The sequence below is a fragment of the Bidens hawaiensis genome, unplaced genomic scaffold (genome assembly GCF_021521415.1).
Source record: "Bidens hawaiensis isolate Kalapana, Puna unplaced genomic scaffold, B.hawaiensis_p1.1 tig00002477_1, whole genome shotgun sequence".
NCBI classification, from domain to species: Eukaryota; Viridiplantae; Streptophyta; class Magnoliopsida; order Asterales; family Asteraceae; genus Bidens; species Bidens hawaiensis.
This window is the reverse complement of record NW_027491136.1, coordinates 106,598-131,852: the sequence shown is the minus strand read 5'-3', so window position 1 is coordinate 131,852 and position 25,255 is coordinate 106,598. Positions and strand designations below refer to the sequence as shown.

General features: G+C 39.9%; 2 pseudogenes across 2 annotated transcripts; both read left to right on the top strand.

The window, feature by feature from the left end:
- The first annotated feature begins 35 nt into the window (after positions 1-35).
- Positions 36-5,306, top strand: LOC143619490 (heat stress transcription factor A-6a-like; annotated as a pseudogene). The gene is made up of 4 exons (XR_013151193.1): positions 36-61; positions 2,695-2,975; positions 3,843-4,102; positions 4,525-5,306. The product of XR_013151193.1 is annotated as a heat stress transcription factor A-6a-like (transcript).
- Positions 5,307-17,974: 12,668 nt separating this feature from the next.
- LOC143619489 (serine/threonine-protein kinase CTR1-like) lies at positions 17,975-23,570 on the top strand (annotated as a pseudogene). Its single transcript, XR_013151192.1, has 14 exons — positions 17,975-18,321; positions 18,478-18,619; positions 18,709-18,812; positions 19,291-19,493; positions 19,586-19,726; positions 20,476-20,516; positions 20,613-20,683; positions 20,778-20,878; positions 21,244-21,325; positions 21,405-21,503; positions 21,581-21,649; positions 21,735-21,866; positions 23,188-23,282; positions 23,387-23,570. The product of XR_013151192.1 is annotated as a serine/threonine-protein kinase CTR1-like (transcript).
- Positions 23,571-25,255: the final 1,685 nt, after the last annotated feature.

Genomic DNA, 25,255 nt, shown 5'->3' with positions numbered 1-25,255 from the left:
TTAAATAGAGAATGCTATACACACACTTTTTTAAGATGTGCACAATGTTGAATCATGCAAAGTAAGTGATTTTACGTGTCTAATTTGATATTAGGACGAAGGTTCTATCAAGTGAGTTAGGTTTTAATATCAACGGTCATGTGATGTAACACTATCAAGATATATAGACATGTAACGAACGGATAGGAAGAATTTAAGAGGAAATAAATGAATACTTAAAAACCCTAATATTTTTATACTTAATTTAAATAATACTTAATATTTTTTATACGTTATAAATAAAAACCTTGTTAAAAGTATAGGTGCACAAACCGGGTTTTCCATATACCCGGGTTCGGGTATGGAACTGGGTTCGGGTATGACCGGGTATTGGAAAATCGGGTATTGGTAATACCCAGGTCGTGTTCGGGTCCGGGTATTGTCTCTAAAAACCATACCCTATGCATCGGGTTCGGGTCGGGTATGGAACCGGGTATTCTAAAACCGGGTATTTGAATATCCTATTTTCGGGTATTGAAAAAACCCTTTTTTTGGGTTTTTTGGGGTTTTTTTCCGGGTATAGATTGGATTATTTTAAGGGGTTACAAATTTTAGGTGTATTTTCGGGTATTTTTCAAGTATTTTTCGGGTATAGATCGGGTATTTGAAAAACCCGGTTTCAGGTATTGAAAAAACCCGGTTTCGGGTATGTAACCGGTTCCGGGTTTCGAGTATTACCGGGTATAAAACGGGCCCGGTTTCGGGTACGGGTTTTGGTACTAAAATGCATACCCTATCCGTACCCTACAGGTAGGGTCGGGTACGTGTTCGGGTATTAAAAACCCAGGTATAAAAAACCGGTTAAGGGTAATTTTTTCCGGGTCCGGTTCCGGGTTCGAGTTTTTTGTGCACCTCTAGTTAAAAGAGCCACAACGCATTTAGCCCAATTCAATGTTGAAGTGGGCCGTGTTTGGATCTAAATTTATATTGGATTTGTATGGGTATTATATGGAATTTAGGAAATGTATAGGTGAATAGGTGATGGCCTGATGGGTAAGATTTAGGAAATGATGGGTAAGATTTTTAGCTGTTAGGAGTTGGGACCTCTTTTTTGAGTTCGAATTAAAATTTCAATTGTGTTAATTTTGAAATACAACATATCACTTGGTGTGATAGTGAAATCTCAATTGGAATGCAATATGTCACTTGGTTTGCATTGACATCTCAGTCGCAGTCGAGTTGACCAATGTTAGTTATTACTTTTGTTTCCGGCGTATGAATGTAGTAAGAAACTTAAGAACTTTGGACAATCATTGTATTTATCATCTAGTTTCAACCTACTAGATGGTTTGAACGTCGTTTTTCTTTAACAAGATATGTATCTAATTTTATTATTATTTTTTCAATTCGAACCACGAACTTTCTAGACTACTAGAGCTATATAAAACATTAGGAATCACACTAGGATGACTGATCAAGTTTGAGTCCCGGTTAATCCTGCATGTCTCAACTGAACATGGCTAACTAACTTTCATATATTAGAATATTTGTAATGAAAATTTACATTATTAGATAAATGAAAAGGCGCAAACTAAAGATAGGACAAGGACTTATAACATATTATTAGACTGTTATATGTACATACTAGTCTGAAATCCGTGTATTACACATGTAGTTTATGAAAATAGTATATTTAAGAAATAATTGATGTCCAAAAAACCAATAAAACTATCAAACACTATTAATATACAGTTATTCTACAATGGTCTTTACAATGATTTTAAGATAAACAATACACTTTTATTTTAGGACTATTTTAATTTGCAATCAACTACTTGATAACTCATCAAACAATCATAGAACACTCAAAGAAAAAAGAAATTATTGAAGGTAAATTACAATTGTTAATTAGGGTTCTTGCATACATAAATCAACAAGGGAGAACTCACTCATTCTTGATCTTTCACACCCAAACTTTTCTAACCACAATCTATATCGAATCATCTGCCATGCATGTGACCGGTGCTTCATGACATGCATGTCCCCTTGTCTGAAGAGTCAATGCAGTTTTGTAAATCCTATATCCTTTATAATTAAAGCAACTCAAATTTTATAAAAGAAGTTGTAACTATATGAGTACAAAGTTTCGATCGTAAGAAATTTATTGCATGTAACACAAATATCTTCTTTAATTTTCCCTAATACCCGGTTTTTCTTAAAAACAATGATATAGCTCAGTTTGTAAATGAGGCCACTTTAACCAATGAGTTTTTCAACTTAACTGGGTATTTGACTATTTTCAACTTTGACTTGTTTAAAGAGCTTAAACTCAATTCAAAATTTTCTTCTTTATTTATATTATGTTAGATTTTAACTTAATCATAATTTAAAAAATAGAAAATAAACTGGCATCAGGTCTTTGCGGGATATGTTATTCATACACCCTTTGGTTATCCACACACCCTACATACGATCGTATAGGGATTATACTATCGTATAAAACACACTTGAAAGTGGATGTGTATAAGTCAAAGGGTGTATAAATAACCAGAGCCTTTGCTTAACACGGAAGGTTTTCAACTTTTGACTCTCTTTTATTCTCTTCCCAATCACGGACCCACACGTATTACCTTCAGATCCTTAACACCTGATTGGACAAACCCACCCAAACCACGTTAACTAAAAAATATCTGACACAGAAACACAATACAACAGAACAGAAGTACCATGGTCGGCGGCTCCGACGCTGACATGTTGTCCAGTAACATCCATGGACTCCACCGCCATAATCACAAGATATTTGTACTCCATACCTATATATACTTCAATATCCTCATTCTCACCGACCATTTTTTCATTTTCAATTTCAATCAATCTTTTATCTTCAATGGATCCTCCCTCTTCATCTTCTCCGGTAGGATCCGACCCGGTTTCACTTGGGTGGTCTCCTCTTCCGGTTCCGATCCAGCAACCGCTTCCGGTTTCATCAGCCTTTGGTAAGTATGTCGTCGCTTTTGTAAGTTTCAGTAAAGGGTGCAAACGAGCCGAGCTTAGGTCGGATCAATAAAATATTTGAAACAAGCTGAGGTTTTTCGAGCTCGAAACGAGCCTGAGTCTCAAATAAAGCTCGTTTATTTATTGAACCCGAGCTCGAGCCGTGTATGGGAAACTCGTTTAGGCTCGTCGAGCCTTAATGAACCCTGTGTATTTTTAAGTTAACAGTTCACAGCGAGCTCGAGCCTAGCTTTGGCTCGTTTAAGGTACTACACGAGCTCGAGTCGAGCTAGGCTCGTTTAAGGTTTTTCTCAAATATATATAAAAGTAAAAAAAATGTTTATAAATTAATTAATAAATAATAAATGAGACAACTCATGAGCCAAGCTCGAGCTTTAGAAAAGAGCTTGAAACAAGCCAAGCTCGAGCATTCGTAAGTCAAAACGAGCCGAGCTACCCCTTTTCTGCTCTGTTTTTCATATTTCATATTATTAGTTTCAGTATTTTCATTTCCAAATCATTTTTTTTTTCAGTAAATGAGATTTTACTAGATAGTTAGTGTTTGTTTTGTTAGTTTATTTACTTTTTTCTGCAGTATTTTTCATATTTTTATTTTATAAATTTCAGTATTTTCATTTTAGGTAAATCACCTTTTTTTCCCTTCAATAAGTTGACCATTTACTAGGTATGTCTGTTTTGTTTGTTTACTCTTTTCTGCTCAGTTTGTCATATTTTTGTTTTATAAATTTATATATTTTCATTTCATTCAAATCATTTTTTATAAGTAAGATTTTACTGGATACATTTTTTTGTTTGTTTTTTTACATTTTCTGCTATGTTTTTATATTTTTATTGGAAATTGATGACAGGAGATGCGACAGTGGTGACCGTTGCAGAAACGGAAATGATTCCTGAACTGCTCGAGCGTTTATATGAAACACCAATTCCAGCTTTTTTATCAAAAACTTTCGATTTAATTGACGACCCGATACTAGACCCGATTATCTCGTGGGGTGGAAGCGGCCAGAGCTTTGTCGTGTGGGACCCGGTCGAGTTCTCCAGAATAATCTTGCCCAGAAACTTCAAACACAACAATTTCTCGAGCTTCGTTCGACAACTTAACACATATGTGGGTAAATGTTAGCTTCACACACTTTTGAACCCCAAATCTTGGGGACATCACTTTGTTATATGTCTGCTTTTTTTGTTTTTTTAGAAAAATGTATGTTTATTATTCTTTGTAATCCGTATTCCGTATATGTTCTTGGCATATGTATAGATTTCAATGTAATTTTAAAGGAAATTTGTCTGTAATTAGTAATTACTAGATGTCACATAATTGTAACGGTTTTAGAGATATGTATCAAAAAGTTTACTATGTTATCTGGATACTATACTTTACATGTCATGAAAAGTTTTTCGAGCTTGGAATTTTACCGGTACGTTTGTTTGTTTGTTTGAATGCGGTTTTTAAATTTTAATGAATCTGTTCTTGATGATGTATAGTTTCTTGCACATTATGTTTTTAATTGTTTATGCGATTCGATTCAGGGCTTTCACAAGATCGATCCGGACAAATGGGAGTTTGCGAATAGAAACTTTTTAAGAGGAAAACGTTACCTTCTGAAAAACATTCAAAGGCGTAGACCGAATCAATCAACATCTTCTAGCAACATTTCAGCTAATGAAGAATCTAACACCATGGAAGCCGAGATGGAAAGATTACACAAAGAAAAATCCGAAATGATGCAACAAGTTATCCAATTAAAAAATGAAAACCATGAAACACATCAATATATCGAATCAATAAACCAAAAACTCGAAGCAGCCGAGCATAAAAACAAACAAATGGTCTCGTTTTTGGCTGAAGTGTTTAAAAATCCGACATTCGTGTCTTCTATACGAGGAAAAGCCGAGCAAACGCTTCAAATTTTGTCTCCTAGGACCCCTCGGAAGTTTATTAAGCATCAACACGAGGAACCGAATCCTCTTTCGGTTGGTGGGTCATCAAGAAATATTGAAATGGGTGCGCGACCGGAAGATTATGATTCGAAAGGGAAAAACGTGTTGGAGGTTGAACCGACGGGTGTGGCCGAGTACTTAGTGGAGCCGGTTTCGGGTGGGATTGATGACATTTTGGTTAAACAAGAGGCTATTTGGAGTGATATTGGAAACTATGATTTTCCGGAGTTGCCGGAAATCGGAGCGGGAGGTGGTGAGTTGACGGAGTTTTGGAATTTAGGACTTCTGGTGGTGAGAATTGGGAGGGTGACGATATATGTTTTGATGATATTGAAAGGCAAGATGATGATAGTAATAAGAAAATGGATTAGGTGTTTGATTTGAATTCCATTTTGGTATATTGAATTAATAATAATTCTCTTTTTTTATTATTTGATATAGTTAAACTGGACCCCAATTTGACCAAAGCAGTTGGTTTGACTAATTTTGACCAAACATACTTGTTATGGCCGTTACTTGCATTCACTAAGTAAATGTATGCTCAAGTAAACTTACGGTCGGGTTGTTTGATTGCCTCTTAATGATCACACATCTAATCTCTATGTCTCTACGTCTTTGTCTCACATCCAACCACACGGGTTGGTTTGGTCAGCCTAACCAGCCATAAATGGTTCGGTTTTAACGGCGGTTACATTTAAATTGAAGAGTTTCATTTCTTTAAAATAACAAATATTATATATATGCATAAATGCGCATTCCAAATCCAAAAAAAAAAGTTAATAATAAAGAGTAATTTGTTTCAACTTCGCACGTTAATTCCGAAGTCAAGTCAGGTGTATTAACCAAAATTGTTGACCAATTTGGATGGTTCGGTCAATTTTAACGTATTGTGAACATCGCGTACCAATACAAGTGTGACGATAAATGATGGCATATTCCTTTTTATGTTAAGATTTATGATTATTACGTCACTAAGGGTGTGCAAGTATTTCACACTAAAGATGCATGTATTCACACTACAAAGTACTATTTTTATATTTTCTCACTCGGTGGCAATTATGATTCACTAATTTGAGACCCGTCTGTATACGGATAATTATTGAAAATACAATATTTAATAAATAATCGATACAAGAAACAATAAACCTATTAAACACTATTAATACACAGTCGTTGTACAATATTTTTTAAAAATAATTTTAAAGTAAAAGATTATTATAAATATCAAATATTTGGAAAAAAAATAGGAAGTAAATATTAAATTAACAAATTTTGAAGCATAAAGTTTAAGAATGGTAAATATTATTTACAATTATAAATTTGTTAAAAATGGTGAGATTTAATACGGGAGTGACAAGTGACAAAACTTGTAGATTTTTATTAGGAATGATGGATTATTTAGAAGGTGGTTGTTCTGGTAAGAAATAAATGCATGAGTTTGGTGGGTCCACTACAACGTTACATTGTTGAACCCGCTGACAATAGCCACTATAAAAAAATTATATAGCTTGTGAACTTTAACTTTCAACCAGGTCTTTCTTTATCGTAATTCGCTTTGACTTTAACCAAACAGACACGTCTGGTAAATGACAGGTTTAAGCACTAACATGAGCCCAACTTGACCAAACATGTTTTGACTCGTTACCTAACCCGTGCGTCTCTCATTTTAGCTAACATTCATTAAATTTCCAACTAAATTATTAATATAATATTTTTGTTGAATTTTTCAATATTAATGTTTTTTTTTCTTATTAGTCTGGTATTTTATGTCTCTCTTACTTTTTTTTTTATCATCAATCATCAACAAATCTGAACATTTAGGTATATACTAAGTGTTTTAAAACACTTAAATGCCAAAACGAGATAAACGGTAAATTTTTCATATATTCCAAACAATAAGGTTACATGGTATGCTTTAATACACGGTAACTCCACATAACCCATTTGCAGCTCTAACGTCTATTTACGAATCCCTCACCCTTCACCTATTTTCACGCTCGTTAAGACATTAATGACTATAGCTTTTAACTCTGTTGACACCCCTAAGGGAGTGATTTCACATCACGTAAACAATACCAACTCAACTTTTAGCCCTATATATTAAAGCATATATATCGCACAGCTTAAACACCGCTCCCTTGATACCTCCTTTCAATAACCTTTTCATAACATGGAAGTATAGTACAAATTCTAAAACATAAAATGTGACATATGATTATAAAAGTTAAAGGACAACAACAAAACAAAATATACTTAGTAATATGATTATATAATAATAATAATAATAATAATAATAATACTAATAATAATAGTTACTGAAGAGGTAGGTCCCAGCAGAGCCCAGTTGGACCCGCAAGACTCACCTTAAACAGGGAAGTCTGCGCAGAGACCAACTGGATCCGCAGAACCAACCATGCTCAGAGACGTGACGTCCTTACGCGCAGTACGCAAGCTGGTCCCGCAGGAAATGCCTCCCAATGGTGAAGGACTCCGCCTGTCCCCGCAGCCTCGGATACAAGCCATTAGGGAAGGCCACCCGCGCAGCATGGCTACACGCACAAGGCACTTAGCTCTCGATCATTCAGTGTCACCTGAAGGAATGAGCCAAGCCGGGAGCAATCCCGCACAGAGGCGGGAGGGGGAATACTCCCGCCCAAATAAGCCAGTCCGTATACTGAAGGATCTTTTACTGTACCTGACGAGGTATGGGCGAAAGATCTGATCAGAGATACGACAGCTCACTGATACAGTATGGCGAGCAGCATGCTCCTGTACTGTATCACTATTAGCCGCTGCCTACTCACCAACTACTGTCATACCACGTGCATAGCCGGCAGTTGGTGGAAAGGGAATAGTACACAGCAGGCCTGGTCACCATCAGCCGCTGCCTACCCACCAACTACCAGCAGGGCACGTGCGTAGGCTACTGTTGATGAACAGGAACACTGTAGCAGCCGGCCATACCTCCTTGGAAACCTACCTTCGGCTATAAATACCCCAAATGGTATGATCATCTCAACACATTACATTATCACATTATCATCATAATACACCTGATATCTGCTCTAGCAATCTCTTAATATACTTTTATATTTAAAGAGCAATCTAGTCTGATTCTCACGCCGGAGGGTGGTCACAAGGAGGAACCCCCCCCCCCTTCTCAGTGACGAGCTCACGGTGTCTGTTTTGCAGGTTATCAGAAGAACCATCTTCCAAGGGCCTAACCCCTCGTGGGAAACATCTATCTAACCCCCAGGTTACCAGTAATCTGCCCGGGGTCCGGTTAGTGTTTCTTCATTGGCGCCATCCGTGCATAAAGCTAGAACTACAATTTTCTCCAGTTTTTTCAAACTTTTACAAAGATGGTTAGAGAAAATCCGGTAACCACAACCCCAGCTACTAGGGGGAATACCGGCAACACAGTTTTTACGAACACTACCCCGGCTACCGAAGCCGGAGCAAGTGAAGTAAATTTTACGAACACTACCCCACTTACCAAAGCTGGGGCAAGTGCAGTAAATGATCGCCTACTGGGATCCATCGATACCCAGTTTGAGAAACGAAGACTCCCCCGCCAGACTCTCGATGAAGTTAAGGCATGGGCGGAGGCACGACAAAAGGAATTCCAGGCTGAGTTGGACGAACGCTTGCGTTCCGTGCAACAGGCCGACGAATTCGAGTACTGGGAGGATGACTCGGAGGAATCCGACTCCGACGCGAACCCTCGCCATAGGGCAAAAGGGAAGCGTAAGGAAACGGAATCCCAACCGAAAAGGCATTTTGGACAAGCCTTCAAACCAAAAAGCACAGGTGGAAGTCCACGAGACTTCTCCAAAACGTTCAGACCAAACGTTGCAAATGCAGGAATGTCCAAGTTTGCAAGGGACATTGCGGAAGCAATCGCCCCAAAGAGTGCCAAACAAATGCCTAACATAGGCACATATGACGGTTTATCTGATCCAGACGATCATTTGAACAGGTTCATAGCGGGGGCAACCGTCAGCAATTGGACGGAACCCACGTGGTGCTACATGTTCCAAATGACGCTTGTTGGGGCTGCTAGAGCTTGGTTTGATCGTCTACCGGTCAACCACATCTACGACTGGGCAGACTTCCAACAGAAGTTTAGCCAACACTTCAGCCAGCAACGGAAGTATACCGAGGAGCAATGGACAATCCTCAAATGCATACGAGAGGAAGATGAATCTCTGCCAAACTTCATCACTCGCTTCAACTCAAAGAAGCTAAGTTTGGGCAATATCAGCGAAGATCTTGTTCGCGCTGCCTTCATCCAGGGCGCACATGACCCAGAGCTCATCCGCACCCTAACGGGTAAAGATGGCATGCCATCCACATGGGATGGCATCATGACAGCAGCAAAACGCTATGCGGAAACAGAGAAGCAACTGGGTAGAGATCTCCCACAGAGCACAAACCTCTACACTCAGAAGACGAGAGAAGACAACGTCCTCACCGCCAGACTAAATAAAAAGCGAAAGCTAGGCATTTGGCAGTCAAGGGTAAACTTTGACACCTCATCCGGCTTGCAACATCGAGTGGGCGGAAGGGATAATGTACGGTCGCACCGGAACTCCAGATGGACGCCACTCACCAAAAGCGTCACTGAGATATTCGCCACTGAAGAGCTCCCATGGCCAAAGCCTCCAATAATCCGACATCGTCACGATGCTGATCGGAGCAAATACTGTGACTTCCACAAGACAAAAGGCCACAACACTGAAGAATGCATAGACGTAAAGGACATGGTCGAAGCATTTGTCAGAGATGGGACGCTCGCGCACCTCGTGGCACAATAAAGGCTGAGCAGGCGGGTGCGTATGGAACCTCAGCTGGGGAAGACACGAATCAATTCCAGCTTCAAAATCGAGACTACATGCTGCGTAAAGAACGAGATCCCGAACCAGGTGCGTATCGGCTCGATGGCACTCCCATCCCAACATGGAAGGGAGCTCATTTACACAGTCTGCATGTAAATCAATTCCAATTTGTAAAGAAAAGGCCAAGAGCCACTTCTAATGGAAATGATTCTCTTTAAGAACATCGAAGCTGATGATTTTACATTCATACTTTTCTGAACACTAATATGCCGGTTTTCACCGCATAATTACGTGAAGTCATTGCATGGGAAGGCGGTCCTACCCGCACGAACCCAATAACGTGACAAACCTTCACGCAGGTCAGTTTGGGAAAAAGTTCAGCACCCAAAAATGAAAGTGCCGGTCTATCCGCATGAATCATTAAAGGAAACTGAATAATAACCTATCAACAACCGCGCGTCGAACGGTTAAACTATGCAACACTGGTGACGGCGTTCACATTACGTGAAGTCGTTGCGTGGGAAGGCGGTCCTACCCGCACGAACCCAATAACTTGACAAACCTTCACGCAGGCCAGTTGAAGGGGAAGAGTTCAATTATCCTATTAAATGAAAGTGCCAGTCTATCCGCATGAATCATGAAAGGAAACCGAACACTAACCTATCGACAACCGCGCGTCGAACGGTTCAAAACAAAATTCTTAAAAAGGATAAGGAAAACCTACACGCAGGTCAGATATGGGTAAAGTTTTGCCATCCTACTAAGTGCAAGTGACGGTTCTACCCGCACAATCACGAAAGAGGAAGCAAAACTTCACACCTATTATCAACCACGTTCAAAGGTTAGCTTATCCTCATAGGATGAGGAAAACCTACACGCAGGTCAGATAAGGTTAAAGTTTTGCCATCCTACTAAGTGCAAGTGACGGTTCTACCCGCACAACCACGAAAGAGGAAGCGAGACTTCCTGTTATCAACCACGTTCAAAGGTTAACTTATCCTCAAAAGGTGAGAAAAACCTACACGCAGGTCAGATAAGGGTAAAGTTTTGCCATCCTACTAAGTGCAAGTGACGGTTCTACCCGCACAATCACGAAAGAGGAAGCAAGACTTCCTGTTATCAACCACGTTCAAAGGTTAAACTTATCTTAATGCCTTAGAAATTTCGAAAAGGAAAACCTACACGCAGGTCAGATGAAGGTTAAAGTTTAGCCATCCTACCAAGTGCAAGTGACGGTTCTACCCGCACAATCACGAAGGAGGAAGCGAAACTTTAACCCATTATCAACCACGTTCAAAGGTTCTTATTCTAAACACTTGGAAAATTGCTAATTTAAACTAAGTATGCAAGTCATAAGTTTATAAAGCAAGGAACCCAAAGAAGGAAATAACAATCTTATACGCAAAAAGATTAATATTTCAAGAATATATTACAAGAATGGCCGGATAACTACCCGCCTAAAAGAATAAAACTATACAAGTCTATCTTAGCAATGGGAAGGGATCTTCAGGATCAAGCTTCAGGGCCGCTTCCACTTGGACCCGCTCCGTCAGAAGAACGGGGTGGTTCGAGGAACGCTTTGAGGACAGCTAACCCATCATCAGCAGCAGCTACTTCGTCCACCTTTTCCACCACTGGATGCGGGAAGGCGGCGTATTGGTTCAATGCTTGGTCATAAATGGCTTCGGTATCCACATCGAACAAAGGGAAGTTGGAAGGCGGGACGCCTTTCTCAACAAACCCTAGACCAAGCAGGAAGCCGGCCTTTTCCCCATCCTCATGAGAAGCGTTGAGGGCTGCGGTCATAGCATCATCGTAAGAGGTCTCTGAAAAGACCCGACGCACAACCTACAAAGAAAAAATACAAGTATTAGAACTTTTTCTTACAAAAGAAAAGCGAGAAGATAAAGCTAAACATACCTGAGGCAACGCTTCTCGAAGAAGCCATTGGAGGGCAGCTTGAGCTTCGTTATGGGCGCGTTCGGCTTCGCTCTTGTTAAGGTTGGCAAGTAAAACTTCCTTTGCGGCAGCCTCTTCGACGCCCTTAAGTTTCCGCTCGGTGTGGTCAAGCACCCCCCTCTGGTCCAGGATTTCCTGGAGTTTCTTGGCATCTTCCATTGCCAAGGCATCATGAGCGCGTTGGAGAGCCTCTAATTTGGCCTTGAGCTCCTCATTCTCCACACGCAAAGGCTCAGCAACGGCTTCAGCCTTGGCAGCCCTCTCGGTTGCGTTTCGCGCAGTCTCCCTAGCCAGCCGAAGCTGTTCATTCACAGTTTGGGCAGCCTTGGAGCGGGCCTCGAGTCGCGCCTGAACTTCAACCTCGAGGACCTTGAAGGCCTTCTCCTTGTCGGCGGCAGCTGCCGCCAGCTGTTGGTTCTCCTCCCGAAGAGCACGCGCCTCAGATACGTCCTTGGCGCGAGCTGCTTTCAACTTGTCGTTTTCACGACAAAGCAGCTCGACGCGCGGCTGCATCCGGGCTTGGAGAACCCGAAGCTCATTGGTTAGCCTACCCTCCTGGTAGCTAGCCATGGCTTCCCCCAACGCACCATGAGGAGCAGCGTGGCGAGCCCAGTCCACGCACTCCACAGGGGTACGAAGGGTTGTTCCTCGGCGTATGTTCCATCGCGGAACATACACTTCATTGGAATCCGACACTGCAAAAGAAACAAAGGCAGTAAGGAAAAGATGATAAAAAACAAGGGAAAAAGAAAAGGAACCCCACGCACCTGTAGGGTCAATGACAGGCCGATAGCCGCCAAACCCATCACCTGAACCTAAAGGAAATCCATCCAACAGGTCAGGCAGACGGGAAGGGGGCAAAGATCGGCGGGAAGCCCTGCGCGTACCTGATGGTCCGGCCATAGGTGCCGGTGGCGCGGGCATGGTGGCAGCCGCCGTGGTCGCCGTTGTGGTCGCCGCCGCGGTCGCCGCCTCCTCAGCAGCAGCAGTAACCGCCGGCTCCGTGAAGGATGCTGTAAAAATCGCACTCACGGCCGGCGGTGACGTCATCTCGGCCGGAACAGTTGGCTCAAAGGAACGAGCAACTGGACCGGCGGATGCAGGCGCAGGCGCCTGGGTCGACGCCTCAGGAAGGCTGACCGAGCCTACCGTCATTGGCGGGGAGGTACTCCCCTGCGCTTCACCACGGAATGCGTCAACATCCACGCCTGCACAAAGAAGAAAATGTTAGATAAATTTAAGAAGTAATAAATCTGCAAAGACATTATGATTGTACTTACGGGTTTTCTTGACCCTGAACGTACGGACGGGCGGGGAGGAACCCGATGGAGCCGGCCTCTTGGTACCGGTCACCGTCGTCTTCGTTGGTTCTCCGGAGGTAACGGTCGTAGCCTCCAGAACAGTGGTCTTCTCACCACCGGGCTTCCCCGCCACCTCTTCACTATCTGACTCCGAGTCAGATAGAACCACCGGACCAGCCGTGGAGGCCTTCTCCTTCCCTTTCCCGCCGGCAGCAGCTTTCTTCTTCCGCACCAATGGAGGAGCATCTGAGGATTCCTCAGAAGAAGACAGGTCAAGAATTCCAACAGCGGGTACAGCATTGAGAGATTGAGGAAAGAATATCGCCTTACCTGGCCGCCGGTGGCTCAGGATCTCGTGGCCCAGCGGATAGACCTCCACAAAACAATCCGCCGTTTGCTCCAGGATGGGCAACTCGCCCTCGTCCAGAGCACGAGTACCCATCCGCGCGGGACCGTCGGTTTCCCGCGGGAACAGAAGCGACTCCAAATTATTTCCCTCTGAAAGAAGAAACAGTTAGAAGACAAACTTGTATCAAAAAGAAAGACAAGACATACCATAGGGAATAGAGTTCAAACCGTATTCGAGAAGGATGGGAACCTGAGACGCATCCTTCCACACCCGACTCATCCCTAACATGACCATCCCGGACTCCGCAAACCGGTAAACCGGAGATTGGATCCGGGATATCTTCGAAAACCATTCCGCCTCCTGGTAGTTGGGGGCGTGAAGGCTCGGTATCGCTTGGCCATTTTTAAACTTCATGGCAAGGGGGATGGCGCGGGCAGAAATGTAGAAGAATTCCTGCTTCCACGCGCGAAGACTGCGCTCGGTGTCGCAAATCTTCAGACCCTTAATACGGGTCGTCAAGGTGTACCACCCCTGGATGCATCTCCAGGTATAGAAGGTCATCAGGCGGTCCACATGGGGCTCGATGCCCAAAATCCGGCACACCCACTCAAAATGGCGAATCTTGGCGATCGCCATGGGGTGCAGCTCGGTCAAATGAACACCGTGCCTCTCAAGGACACGGTAAACAAATTTTGTCAACGGGAATCTAAGATTCCCATAGACAAAAAATGCAGCATAAACCCCGATCTTGCCTCTGGGGGCATCATACACGGTCTGGTGGGATTCAGGAAACTCAGGCTCGAGATGATCGGGCATGAACTTCCTGACAACATACCGGTACTGATCGCCGGGCAGAGCACACTGGCACTCGCCAGCAGTACCCCTGTCATCAGCTATAGCTTCAGCATCACGAGAAGACATCTTGCAGAGAAAGAAGAGAACGATTTCGAGAGAATGCTCGATTGAATAAAGGAGTATTCGCCGGAAATCGCCTTAAAGATGAAGAGAAGAAGTGAAAAGTGTGAATTGCAAATAACCCTCTCCCCCTTTATATAGTAATCGCAATTAATGCGGTGAATTTAATGCGGAGGAGAGAGAAATCGAATGTGCAATGAAACTATGACACGTGGCAAAAAGCAAGCTGGCAACAGCTGTTGAAAGGACGTGTGCCAGTAATTTCGCGGCCACGCGCCCGAAAAATCGCGCCCACGCGCCTGAAAAAGCGACTGGAATGACCATGTTCTGTCACGTCACCATAACTTCCTGCACGTCCTGACACAGTCAGAAGAAACCGTCGCACGACGTTTCAGAGGTTTGGACTGTTCTGATCTTTTCACCAACCCTTCGAATTTCAAAATTCAAAATTCGAAAATATTAAAAAGTAAGCGGGAAAATACCCCTTTACCCATTGGCAAACAAGTAACCGTAAGACGGATGCGGGTACAGTGTAAAGGCAAAACCCTTCACATACCTAGCACCCGCAGGGAATTGAAGCCAAATAAACCTTGGCAAACAAGTAACCGTAAGACGGATGCGGGTACAGTGTAAAGGCAAAACCCTTCACATACCTAGCACCCGCAGGGAATTGAAGCCAAATAAACCTTGGCAAACAAGTAACCGTAAGACGGATGCGGGTACAGTGTAAAGGCAAAACCCTTCACATACCGAGCACCCGCAGAGAATTGAAGCCAAGTACCTCGGCAACCAAGTAACTATAAGACGGCTGCGGGTACAGTGTTCAGGCAAAACCCTTCACATACCTAGCACCCGCAGGGAATTGACGCCAGGAATACCTTGGAAGTAAAGTAACCGTAAGACGAGCGCAGGTACAGTGTTAAGGCAAAACCCTTCACATACCTAGCGCTCCGCTGGGAATTGAAACCAAGAAGGATCTTCTGGGCAATGCTTGCGGAAACGGAAATAACATCCCCGCATAGCGGGAACGTCGAGAACTACGTTGTTTGAAGCTCCAGGATGGAATTGGTGGTCTTAACATAATTGATCACTATGTTCAAAACTACCAAAACCTCATGGAAAATCCATACAATTGGGACTCAATGCTCCTGACTTGCGAGGAGGCTACAGACCTACCCGCATCATACCCAAAGACCAAGCAGGAAACTCGGGCATTTCTGCAAGTGACAAGGACTTCCGCGGAAAGAATCCCCATGGAAAACCTTACAAAACCCTTTTCAAAACCCTTTGCTCAAGTCCAAAAGTTCACCTCACTTTATTAAACACTCATGAGAAGAACATTGGACTGGGGGGACTTGAAGAGGTAGGTCCCAGCAGAGCCCAGTTGGACCCGCAAGACTCACCTTAAACAGGGAAGTCTGCGCAGAGACCAACTGGATCCGCAGAACCAACCATGCTCAGAGACGTGACGTCCTTACGCGCAGTACGCAAGCTGGTCCCGCAGGAAATGCCTCCCAATGGTGAAGGACTCCGCCTGTCCCCGCAGCCTCGGATACAAGCCATTAGGGAAGGCCACCCGCGCAGCATGGCTACACGCACAAGGCACTTAGCTCTCGATCATTCAGTGTCACCTGAAGGAATGAGCCAAGCCGGGAGCAATCCCGCACAGAGGCGGGAGGGGGAATACTCCCGCCCAAATAAGCCAGTCCGTATACTGAAGGATCTTTTACTGTACCTGACGAGGTATGGGCGAAAGATCTGATCAGAGATACGACAGCTCACTGATACAGTATGGCGAGCAGCATGCTCCTGTACTGTATCACTATTAGCCGCTGCCTACTCACCAACTACTGTCATACCACGTGCATAGCCGGCAGTTGGTGGAAAGGGAATAGTACACAGCAGGCCTGGTCACTATCAGCCGCTGCCTACCCACCAACTACCAGCAGGGCACGTGCGTAGGCTACTGTTGATGAACAGGAACACTGTAGCAGCCGGCCATACCTCCTTGGAAACCTACATTCGGCTATAAATACCCCAAATGGTATGATCATCTCAACACATTACATTATCACATTATCATCATAATACACCTGATATCTGCTCTAGCAATCTCTTAATATACTTTTATATTTAAAGAGCAATCTAGTCTGATTCTCACGCCGGAGGGTGGTCACAAGGAGGAACCCCCCCCCCTTCTCAGTGACGAGCTCACGGTGTCTGTTTTGCAGGTTATCAGAAGAACCATCTTCCAAGGGCCTAACCCCTCGTGGAAAACATCTATCTAACCCCCAGGTTACCAGTAATCTGCCCGGGGTCCGGTTAGTGTTTCTTCAGTTATAAAAAGTATAATTTAATTTAATACATCCTATATTTTCTATTCATCTTCACTTGGCTGATATATCCCGTTTAAAACGGAAGCCAGTCTTTCTTGCTTTCTTTTCATTCTTTGTTTATATTTTAAAAAAATAAATAAACAAACCAAACCATAAAGCTCAGAATAATAATAATAATAATAATAATAATAATAATAATATTACATACAGTAGTTCATCCCCCCTTGCTTTCTTCTTCTTCTTGACAATCAATTCTTTCATTCTCCAAAATGTTGATTTTCATGCTCAACTACTCACACAATCTCTAACTCCACCGATACAAATGCTTGGATTACAATCCAATCACACCTCATAACCGGCGAGTTTTCCGATGCCGAATCAATGGAGTTGGTCGGATAGTTCGTCGTCAGGAGCGATGAGTGGCGGTGGTGATGACACGTCAGTAATAAGCTGGGCGCAACAGATGATGGAGTGTTATCAGTTGCAGTGGGCCTTGGCTTTACGCCTTTCGGAGGCTTCTAAGGCTAATGATCCTAATTTATTGACTAATTTTTTGGATGAATCTGCAACGACTGGGCTGTCTGTGGCTTCTTCTGCGGAAGCTTTGTCCAATAGATTTTGGGTATATTTATGAATTATTATTATTATTATTAACGGTATAATAATTATTATATTTGGTAATTAGCCCTAGTTTTTTTAGATGAAAAGGAAATAAGATTGAATGTTTAAACTTTAAAAAGTCTAATGCGCGTAAGGCAAAGGCGCGCAATTCTCGGTTAAATTAGGGGTGTAAACGAGCCGCACCCGAGCTTGACCCGTTTTGACTTACAAGAGCTCGAGCTCAGCTTATTTCGAGCTTGGCTCGTGGGTCTTTTTTTTTCAAGCTCGGGTCCGGCTCATTTATTATATATTAATATATTTATACACATTTTTAGTTATTTTTATATATTTTGAGAAAAACCTTAATGAGTCTAAGCTCGCCATTGCAGTGTGAAATTAATACAAAGAAGTCCAAATTCGAAATACACTTGATTCGAACTTGGGCTTGCTAACTAAATGAGCTTTATTTAAGGCTTGGGTTGGGCGCAGGCTTGATAAGGCTTGGCTCGTTTTGAGCTTATTATCGATCCGATCTCGAATAGCTCATGAGTGGCTCAGCTCGTTTGCACCCCTAGTCAAAATCAAGATTTGTACGTAAAACAAACAAAGTGATGCATAAAGTATGAATGGTTTACTTGATAAATAGGTTTTTATGTAAACAAAGATATGTAGTTTCTTGCTGTAAATAAGCGCCTCGCATACATGATGCACGCTCTTCTGTCAAACATACACTTTTGAAATATGTTACCTGACATATTATTATTATTAATACTCTTTTTGTATCAGGCAAATGGCTGCTTATCTTACTTTGACAAGATGCAAGATGGATTTTACTTTATTAGTGGAATGGATCCATATGTATGGAGTGTATGCAATGATCCGCAAGAAAGCGGTCACATTCCATCACTAGAATCATTGAAATCAGTTAATTCTGATTTTGAATCTGCATTAGGAGTTACCATTATTGACCGTCTTACTGATCCCGACCTCAGGGAACTTCAGAACCAGTGTCATAATATTTCCAGTATAAGTGCCACCAAAATCGATGTTGTCGGTCAACTTGCAACACTTGTTTGCAATCAAATGGGGTAAGAATTTTTAATTTAGCATGAAACTTGAATGGTATATTTCATTTAAATTAATAAACTTTGAGTCCATCCAAACATTTTTTAAATATTTTTCAGAGTTCACAAATGGTAGCATCTTATGCACTATCTTACAAATTTATTTGTCGTTTTGTCAAGAGGTGCGGCTTTAAATGAAAGCGAATTGGTTCCGCGATGGAATAAGTGCAATGACAAACTCAAGAAACGTTTAAATACGGTCACGCTTCCGATTGGTAGCCTCTCTATCGGCCTCTGCAGACACCGCGCTTTACTATTTAAAGTATGTTATACGCTTGTTTTTTGTCGTTATTGTCGAATCTTTTATTAAAATATTACCATTTTTACACACCTTTTATGTGTCTTATATAGGTTTTAGCCGACACCATCGATTTACCATGTCGAATAGCCAAAGGTTGCAAATATTGTGCAAGAGATGATGCAACATCTTGTCTAGTTCGTTTTGACAAAAACAAGTAAGATTTATTATTTTCTAATTCAATTTCCAAATGTTACCACAAACTATGTTTTAAGCTTGTAAACGAACCGAACGGACTTGAACAGATTATGTCTGCATTCGTTCATTTAACTTTAACTGAAAAACGATTGAACACGGACGTTAAAGGAACGGGGTTTTCTTGTACGTGTTCGTCCGTTAAGAAAATGAATGTCTTCATGTTCGTTCGTTAATAGTATAAACGCATGGTTCACGAACGTAACTAAACATCATAGATAAATGAACAGTGTGAACAACAATAGGTTGGGACTAGATTATATTGTAACTGGCCTAAAAATTTGAAATGAATATATTAACAAACGTAAACTGAAGACCATAAATGAACCTAAACGAATGCTCACAAACGATATATGTGTTCATGTTCGTCCGTTTATTAAAAAAAACATGAACGAGCTTCTGCCTAACGGTTCACTGAACATATAGTTCGTCCGTTGCAGGGAGCTGCTTGTTGATTTAATTGGAAACCCTGGTGGCCTCAATGAACCTGACTCTTTGATCAATGGTCCATATTCAATCTCAATATTATCTCCACTGAGTAGTCAGCGTTTTAAAAGTATCAACTCTATGGTGAATATTGAGTCACTTGCCAAACAATACTTTTGTGACTCGTTAAATGTGGTATTTGAAGATCCACCGATTGGTAAGTTTATTTAGAAACGCTCTCATTTCAAATAATTTACTTTAAATGAAACATATCTGTTATATGAAGATACCTCTTTACAACATATGTAGAAGTTAGACATACGGATGACCAATCACATGTTGGCTTATCTGATCAAAGGGTGGAGATTGTGCCACATAGGACTTCCATTGATGTTGATGTTTTTGACATACCATGGGATGATATGGTTATGAAAGAGAAAATTGGAGAAGGTAAGTGATACATGTCCAAGTGACTCAGTCAAACGACATTTAATTGCAATCACAACCCAGTCAACTGGTTATATTGTATGGACCGATACATGATTAGCGTGCCGACAATAATTACAAAGGTTATATTATTTAAATAATAATTAAGTTTATTTAATAAAATGATTTTGGAGGCTGTTGCATTAAAGGAAAATTCAGCAAAAGGACCCTGTGGTTTGACCATATTACAAGTTTAATGACTTAATTCCAAATGTTAAACTCTAGAACTCCTAATGTTGACTTCGTCACCTTCGATTAGTGCAAAATTGAAGGTTCAATGCATAATCGAAGGTGATGAAGTCAATGTTAAGAGTTTGTGGAGTTTGGAAGAGTATTTTATCATGGTTCAAAATTTGAAAAGACACAATTACTCTCACATGAATGGCACATGACATCACTTTTTCATTAAAAACGATCTATCATTAACGGTGGGGACTAAACGTGCAACCCTCTCACAAATGTTTGGACTAAGTTTGCAATTTATAAAATCTTGGGACCAAACTTGCATTATGGTCAAATCACAGGGAGCATTTGTGCAGTTTACTCTTGCAATAATAAACCATTTCACCCATTTGATTCATTTTGAGGTATTTTGTCAAACTATAATCATTTGACCGGTTAGAGATAAAAGATAACCCCAAATTGACCGATTAGTCAGAAATTAACGAGTCAAATCGACCAATTATTCAGACAGTTGCCAACTCCATTTTCAGGTACCTTCGGTATTGTTCGTCGTGCTGATTGGAATGGAGAAGTAAGTAATACCACACTTTATTTTTCTATGTAATTTATTTTATTTTGTTTTGTTTATTGTGCATTTTTTCTTGGGTTTTTTATTTTATTTTTATAGGATGTTGCGGTAAAAACAATTTCTTTGGACAAGAATTTCATTCTGTAAGATTCAAAGAATTTTGGCGGGAGGCAAGTAATTTTTTGTTATTATCTGTTTTTGTTAAAATTGTGTATTTAATCATTTGTTAACTTTTTAACTGTTGCTTTGTTTTAATTCTTTTAGGTTGCGATAATGAGACGTTTGCAACATCCAAATATTGTTCTTTTTATGGGAGTTGTTACCGGGCCCCCAAATCTTTCGATAGTAACCGAATATTTACCAAGGTTGGTTTTTTCATCATTATGAACGGTTGGCTGATTGGGTAATGGGTTGATCTGCAAACACCGTATTTGTCCAATTTCCAAATTTATATATAAACACTTAAAGGGAATTTGCTAATTTGATCACATGATGGCTCGTTTCTTGCTTATGTGGCAATTTTCTAATGAGGATGCAGCTTAGTACTAAATTATCAAACTAGTCCATTTCAAATTACCAATGTTGTAGATTCTATGCATTAAAAACAATTATTCCCTTTTTAGCCTAATCTTTTTTATTTGATTTGAAAACAATTATTATTATTATTATTATTATTATTATTATTATTATCTAAATGGCCTAACATTATGATTATTTGTTTTGATGTTAGAGGCAGTTTGTTTAGGCTTTTGCACAACTCTGGTGCAAAAACGATATTGGATGAGCAGCTTCGGTTGAGGATGGCTTTTGATGTGATACATGCTAAATTACAGTATAATAACAATAATAATAGTAATAATAATTATGATGGCATGCTTCTTTCTTATATAGGCAAAAGGAATGAATTATCTTCATAAACGCAATCCTCCCATTGTTCACCGTGATTTGAAATCTCCCAATCTTTTAGTTGACAAAAATTATACCGTCAAGGTGAAAATGAGGCTTTTCTTATCCTTATTATAATGGATTAGATTATATGTTTGTGTTGTTTTTTATTTATTATTCAGGTAGCTGATTTTGGCCTATCGCGGTTGAAAGCGAATACGTTCCTGTCATCCAAATCAGCAGCAGGAACTGTGAGTTTATTTTGACTTAACTATTAATTAAATATATTTTATGTTTGTATGATTATAGTTATATTTGTAATAATAACAATAACAGCCCCAGTGGATGGCACCCGAAGTTTTAATTAATGAGGCATCAAATGAGAAATCAGATGTTTATAGCTTTGGTGTTATTTTATGGGAGCTTGTTACTATGCAGATGCCTTGGGGTGATCTAAATGCTGCTCAGGTCTGTGCCATTGATTATTATTATTATTCTTAGATAAGACTGTAAACGAGACGAGCTGAGCCAAAGCTCAGCTAGAGCCCGACTTGTGAGTAGTTTATCAAGCTCGAGGTCGGCTTGCTATTAGTTATTTAATTATTATGACTATCTATATTTATAGTTATAACTTTTATGCATAATTATAATATATGATTTTTAATTGTTTTGTCGTAATTTTATGTATATTTAAGTATTATCTAAATGTATATATTTACATGAATAATATTATGAAATAAAAGTTTCATGAATAATAGGCTCGTTTAAGCTCGGCAAGCCTAAAATGAGTCAAGCCATTCGTGAGCGGCTCAAGGTCGGCTCACTAAAAGCTCAAACCGAGCCGAGCTTAGGCAACCTCGAGCCTAAAATTTGTTTGTTTAATGAACGAGTTTGAACCCGAGCTTCACCTAACGAGTTTTAGCCGCTCGCAAACCTAGTGGACTCTATTATTTAAAGGTTTATTGGATTTTAATAATCCCTATTGACTAGTATTGGCCGATAATAATCCCTATTCATTTTATCACCACTGGCGGTCCCAATTTAAAAAAGTTGGCCCCCAATGGTCCGCCGTTAAAAATGGCTTAACGCCGTTATACTTTTTTCCAAATTTCAAAATATTGTTTCCGGGCTTTTGATTGGAAGGAGGATACGAGTCGATTGATGTAAACTTAGCTTGAAACGATGATCCAGACGACTTGATTTTTGTTAATTGTAAGTTCAAACACCCGAATTAAAGCATTGTTTCGTCGTTTTGGAGCACCATTTCGAACGAAGTTTTACATCAATTGACTCATATCCTCCTTCCGATCAAAAGTCCTAAAACATTAGTTTGAAATTCGGAAAAAAGTATAACGCCGTTAAGTCATTTTTAACGGGGACCATTGGGGGCTAACTTTTTTAAATTTGGAACCGCCAGTGGTGATAAAATAAATAGGGATTATTATCGGCCAATACCAGTCAATAGGGATTATTAAAATCCAATAAACCTTATTTACATAACTATAATTCTATATAGTAATTACTATTCTTATTTATAAAATTAAGATAAAAGTAACTAAAAATATATATTATGTTATAGATAAAAATTATACTTAAAAATATATAAATATTTACAAAATAAATAAAAATGTATATAAAGCAATCAATAAATGAGCCTAGCCCGAGTTGATTTCGAGCTCTCGTAAGTTAAACAAGCCGAGCTCGGCTTGCTTACATCCCTAGTCTTAGATTAGGAAAAAAACGAAATCAACAATTTTTATGATTTTTTTTTTCTAATTTCTTATTGTAGGTTGTGACAGCAGTAGTCTGTAAGCATGAAAGGCTTGAAATCCCTCACTATGTGAACTGCCAAGTGGCAGCCTTGATCGAAGCTTGTTGGGCACCGTGAGTTCACGTATATTTCATTTTTGCGTTTCTATTATTTATTTAAACAGATTATTTATTTTGAACAAAGTGTTTGATTAATTGATATGATGTTGATACTGCAGTGATCCATCAAAGAGGCCTTCTTTTTCAAGTATCATGAAATCTTTGGACCCTCTTAAAAACCCATGATGGTGTGCAGAATGCTTTGGTGTCAAAATGTGCAGATTTATTGACTCCTTTTAATAATTTTATATTTCTAGCTTTAGAGTGTTAGTTTGATAATATAGTTTTCATAATTATGTTTAAAGCTATAGTTATAAAAAAAAAATATCCGTTGTTTTAGGCAAAACACAATGACGTTTTGGAAAATGTTGTAGTCGTATAGTTTGCTATTAAACGTTTTGTAAAATGTTGCAATAGTATAGTTTGCGATAATAAATCCTTGTGTTTGCAAGTAAACGAGATGGACTGTTGGTTTGTTTAACTTGAGAGAACATCAACTTGACTGTTTTAAGCTTTATTTCTAATGCTTGTCTTTGACATTCTATTAATCAATTATCTTTATGTATATATAATTGTATTTTATAATTTTCTGTAATTATATACTATTTACTTAAATTTAAATGAATATATACAATAACATTTATTATGTAACAATATTTATTGTATTTACGTAAGCAAAACTTATACAAACTCGGGTTCTAGCTTGTTTATTAACCAATTACAATTTATGTAAAAGAAGTTTTTACACTAATATTGGTTAAAACAAATTAATTTATGATTTGTCATAGTTATATTTGACATGCACAACATCAATTTTATTTGATACTTTGGTATATCAAGTTACACTTAAAAAAAATACAAAGATAAATCTTGTGTAGGGATGACCGAAATGAGCTAGAAACTAATCCAAGAATATAAGTCATTTTGTAGGTTTTGTTTTAAAAAATTGTATATATAAAAAATATTTAATTTTTTTTTTAAAGTTATTGGCTTTTTGAGATACTAGGCCTCGGTTGTTGCCCTCCTTATAGGCCGGCTCTAAGCTTAGAGCCCCCGGTTCCGTACTCAGGGAATGGAGATAATCGGGTAGGTCATGAGCAGTGTTATAAAAATCGCTAGTCGGTAATCGGGCGGTGGCATCGGACTTTAATGTATATTTTCAGTTTTATATATACACGCACACATTTTTATATGTAATTTTTAGTTTATACATACAAAAACATATTTTGGCTGGAAATTGGCTAGAATATCGTCGGACCCCGCTGATTTTGGTCAGAACCTCGCCGGAGACTATCGATTTTAGCTGGATTTGACAGTTGACCGATTAATTAGCCGACTAGCCTGAATTAATCGATGAAATGGGGGCTAGCTATTAATCAAGGATTAATCGGTGCCTAGTCGAGATTTTTGCAGCAATGGTCATGAGTGATCTAAATTGACTTAAAAGAAAAAGAAAATAAAGTAATTTAAAAAAAAGAAAATTAGAGGTGGTAGAGTATTATTATGACACCTCCATGCATCCCACTCACTTTATAAACCCTAATAACGTTTTTCGGCTGCAAACTCACTTCTCTGTCGCTCTTGAATCGTCTTCTGCAACAATGGAGTTTTGGGGTTAAATATTTGTTGGAAATTTTGGACAATAATTAATATTTATTAGTACGTGTTATTACTAATAAATAAATTAGTAATGTGTCCAAAGAGTAAAGATGCATGCGACATTTATACTCTAAAGTGTGTGGTTAAGAACTTGAACATCGATAAAAAGGGAAATGCGTTTGTCCTACGTTGGGAGAACACTTGAGAGCCGCTTAAGTATTTTTGGTGGTTGGACCGGGGCTTGGGACACGTGCTAGTCATATGACGAGTCATCACGACATGTGTCGTCACCATAAGAATGTCATGACAAGTGTCTACTACAGCCGCCAAGTGTTAATGTGGTGATGAGTCAGCATGCTAGGTGTCATCATCTGGTGAACCGCGTGCCA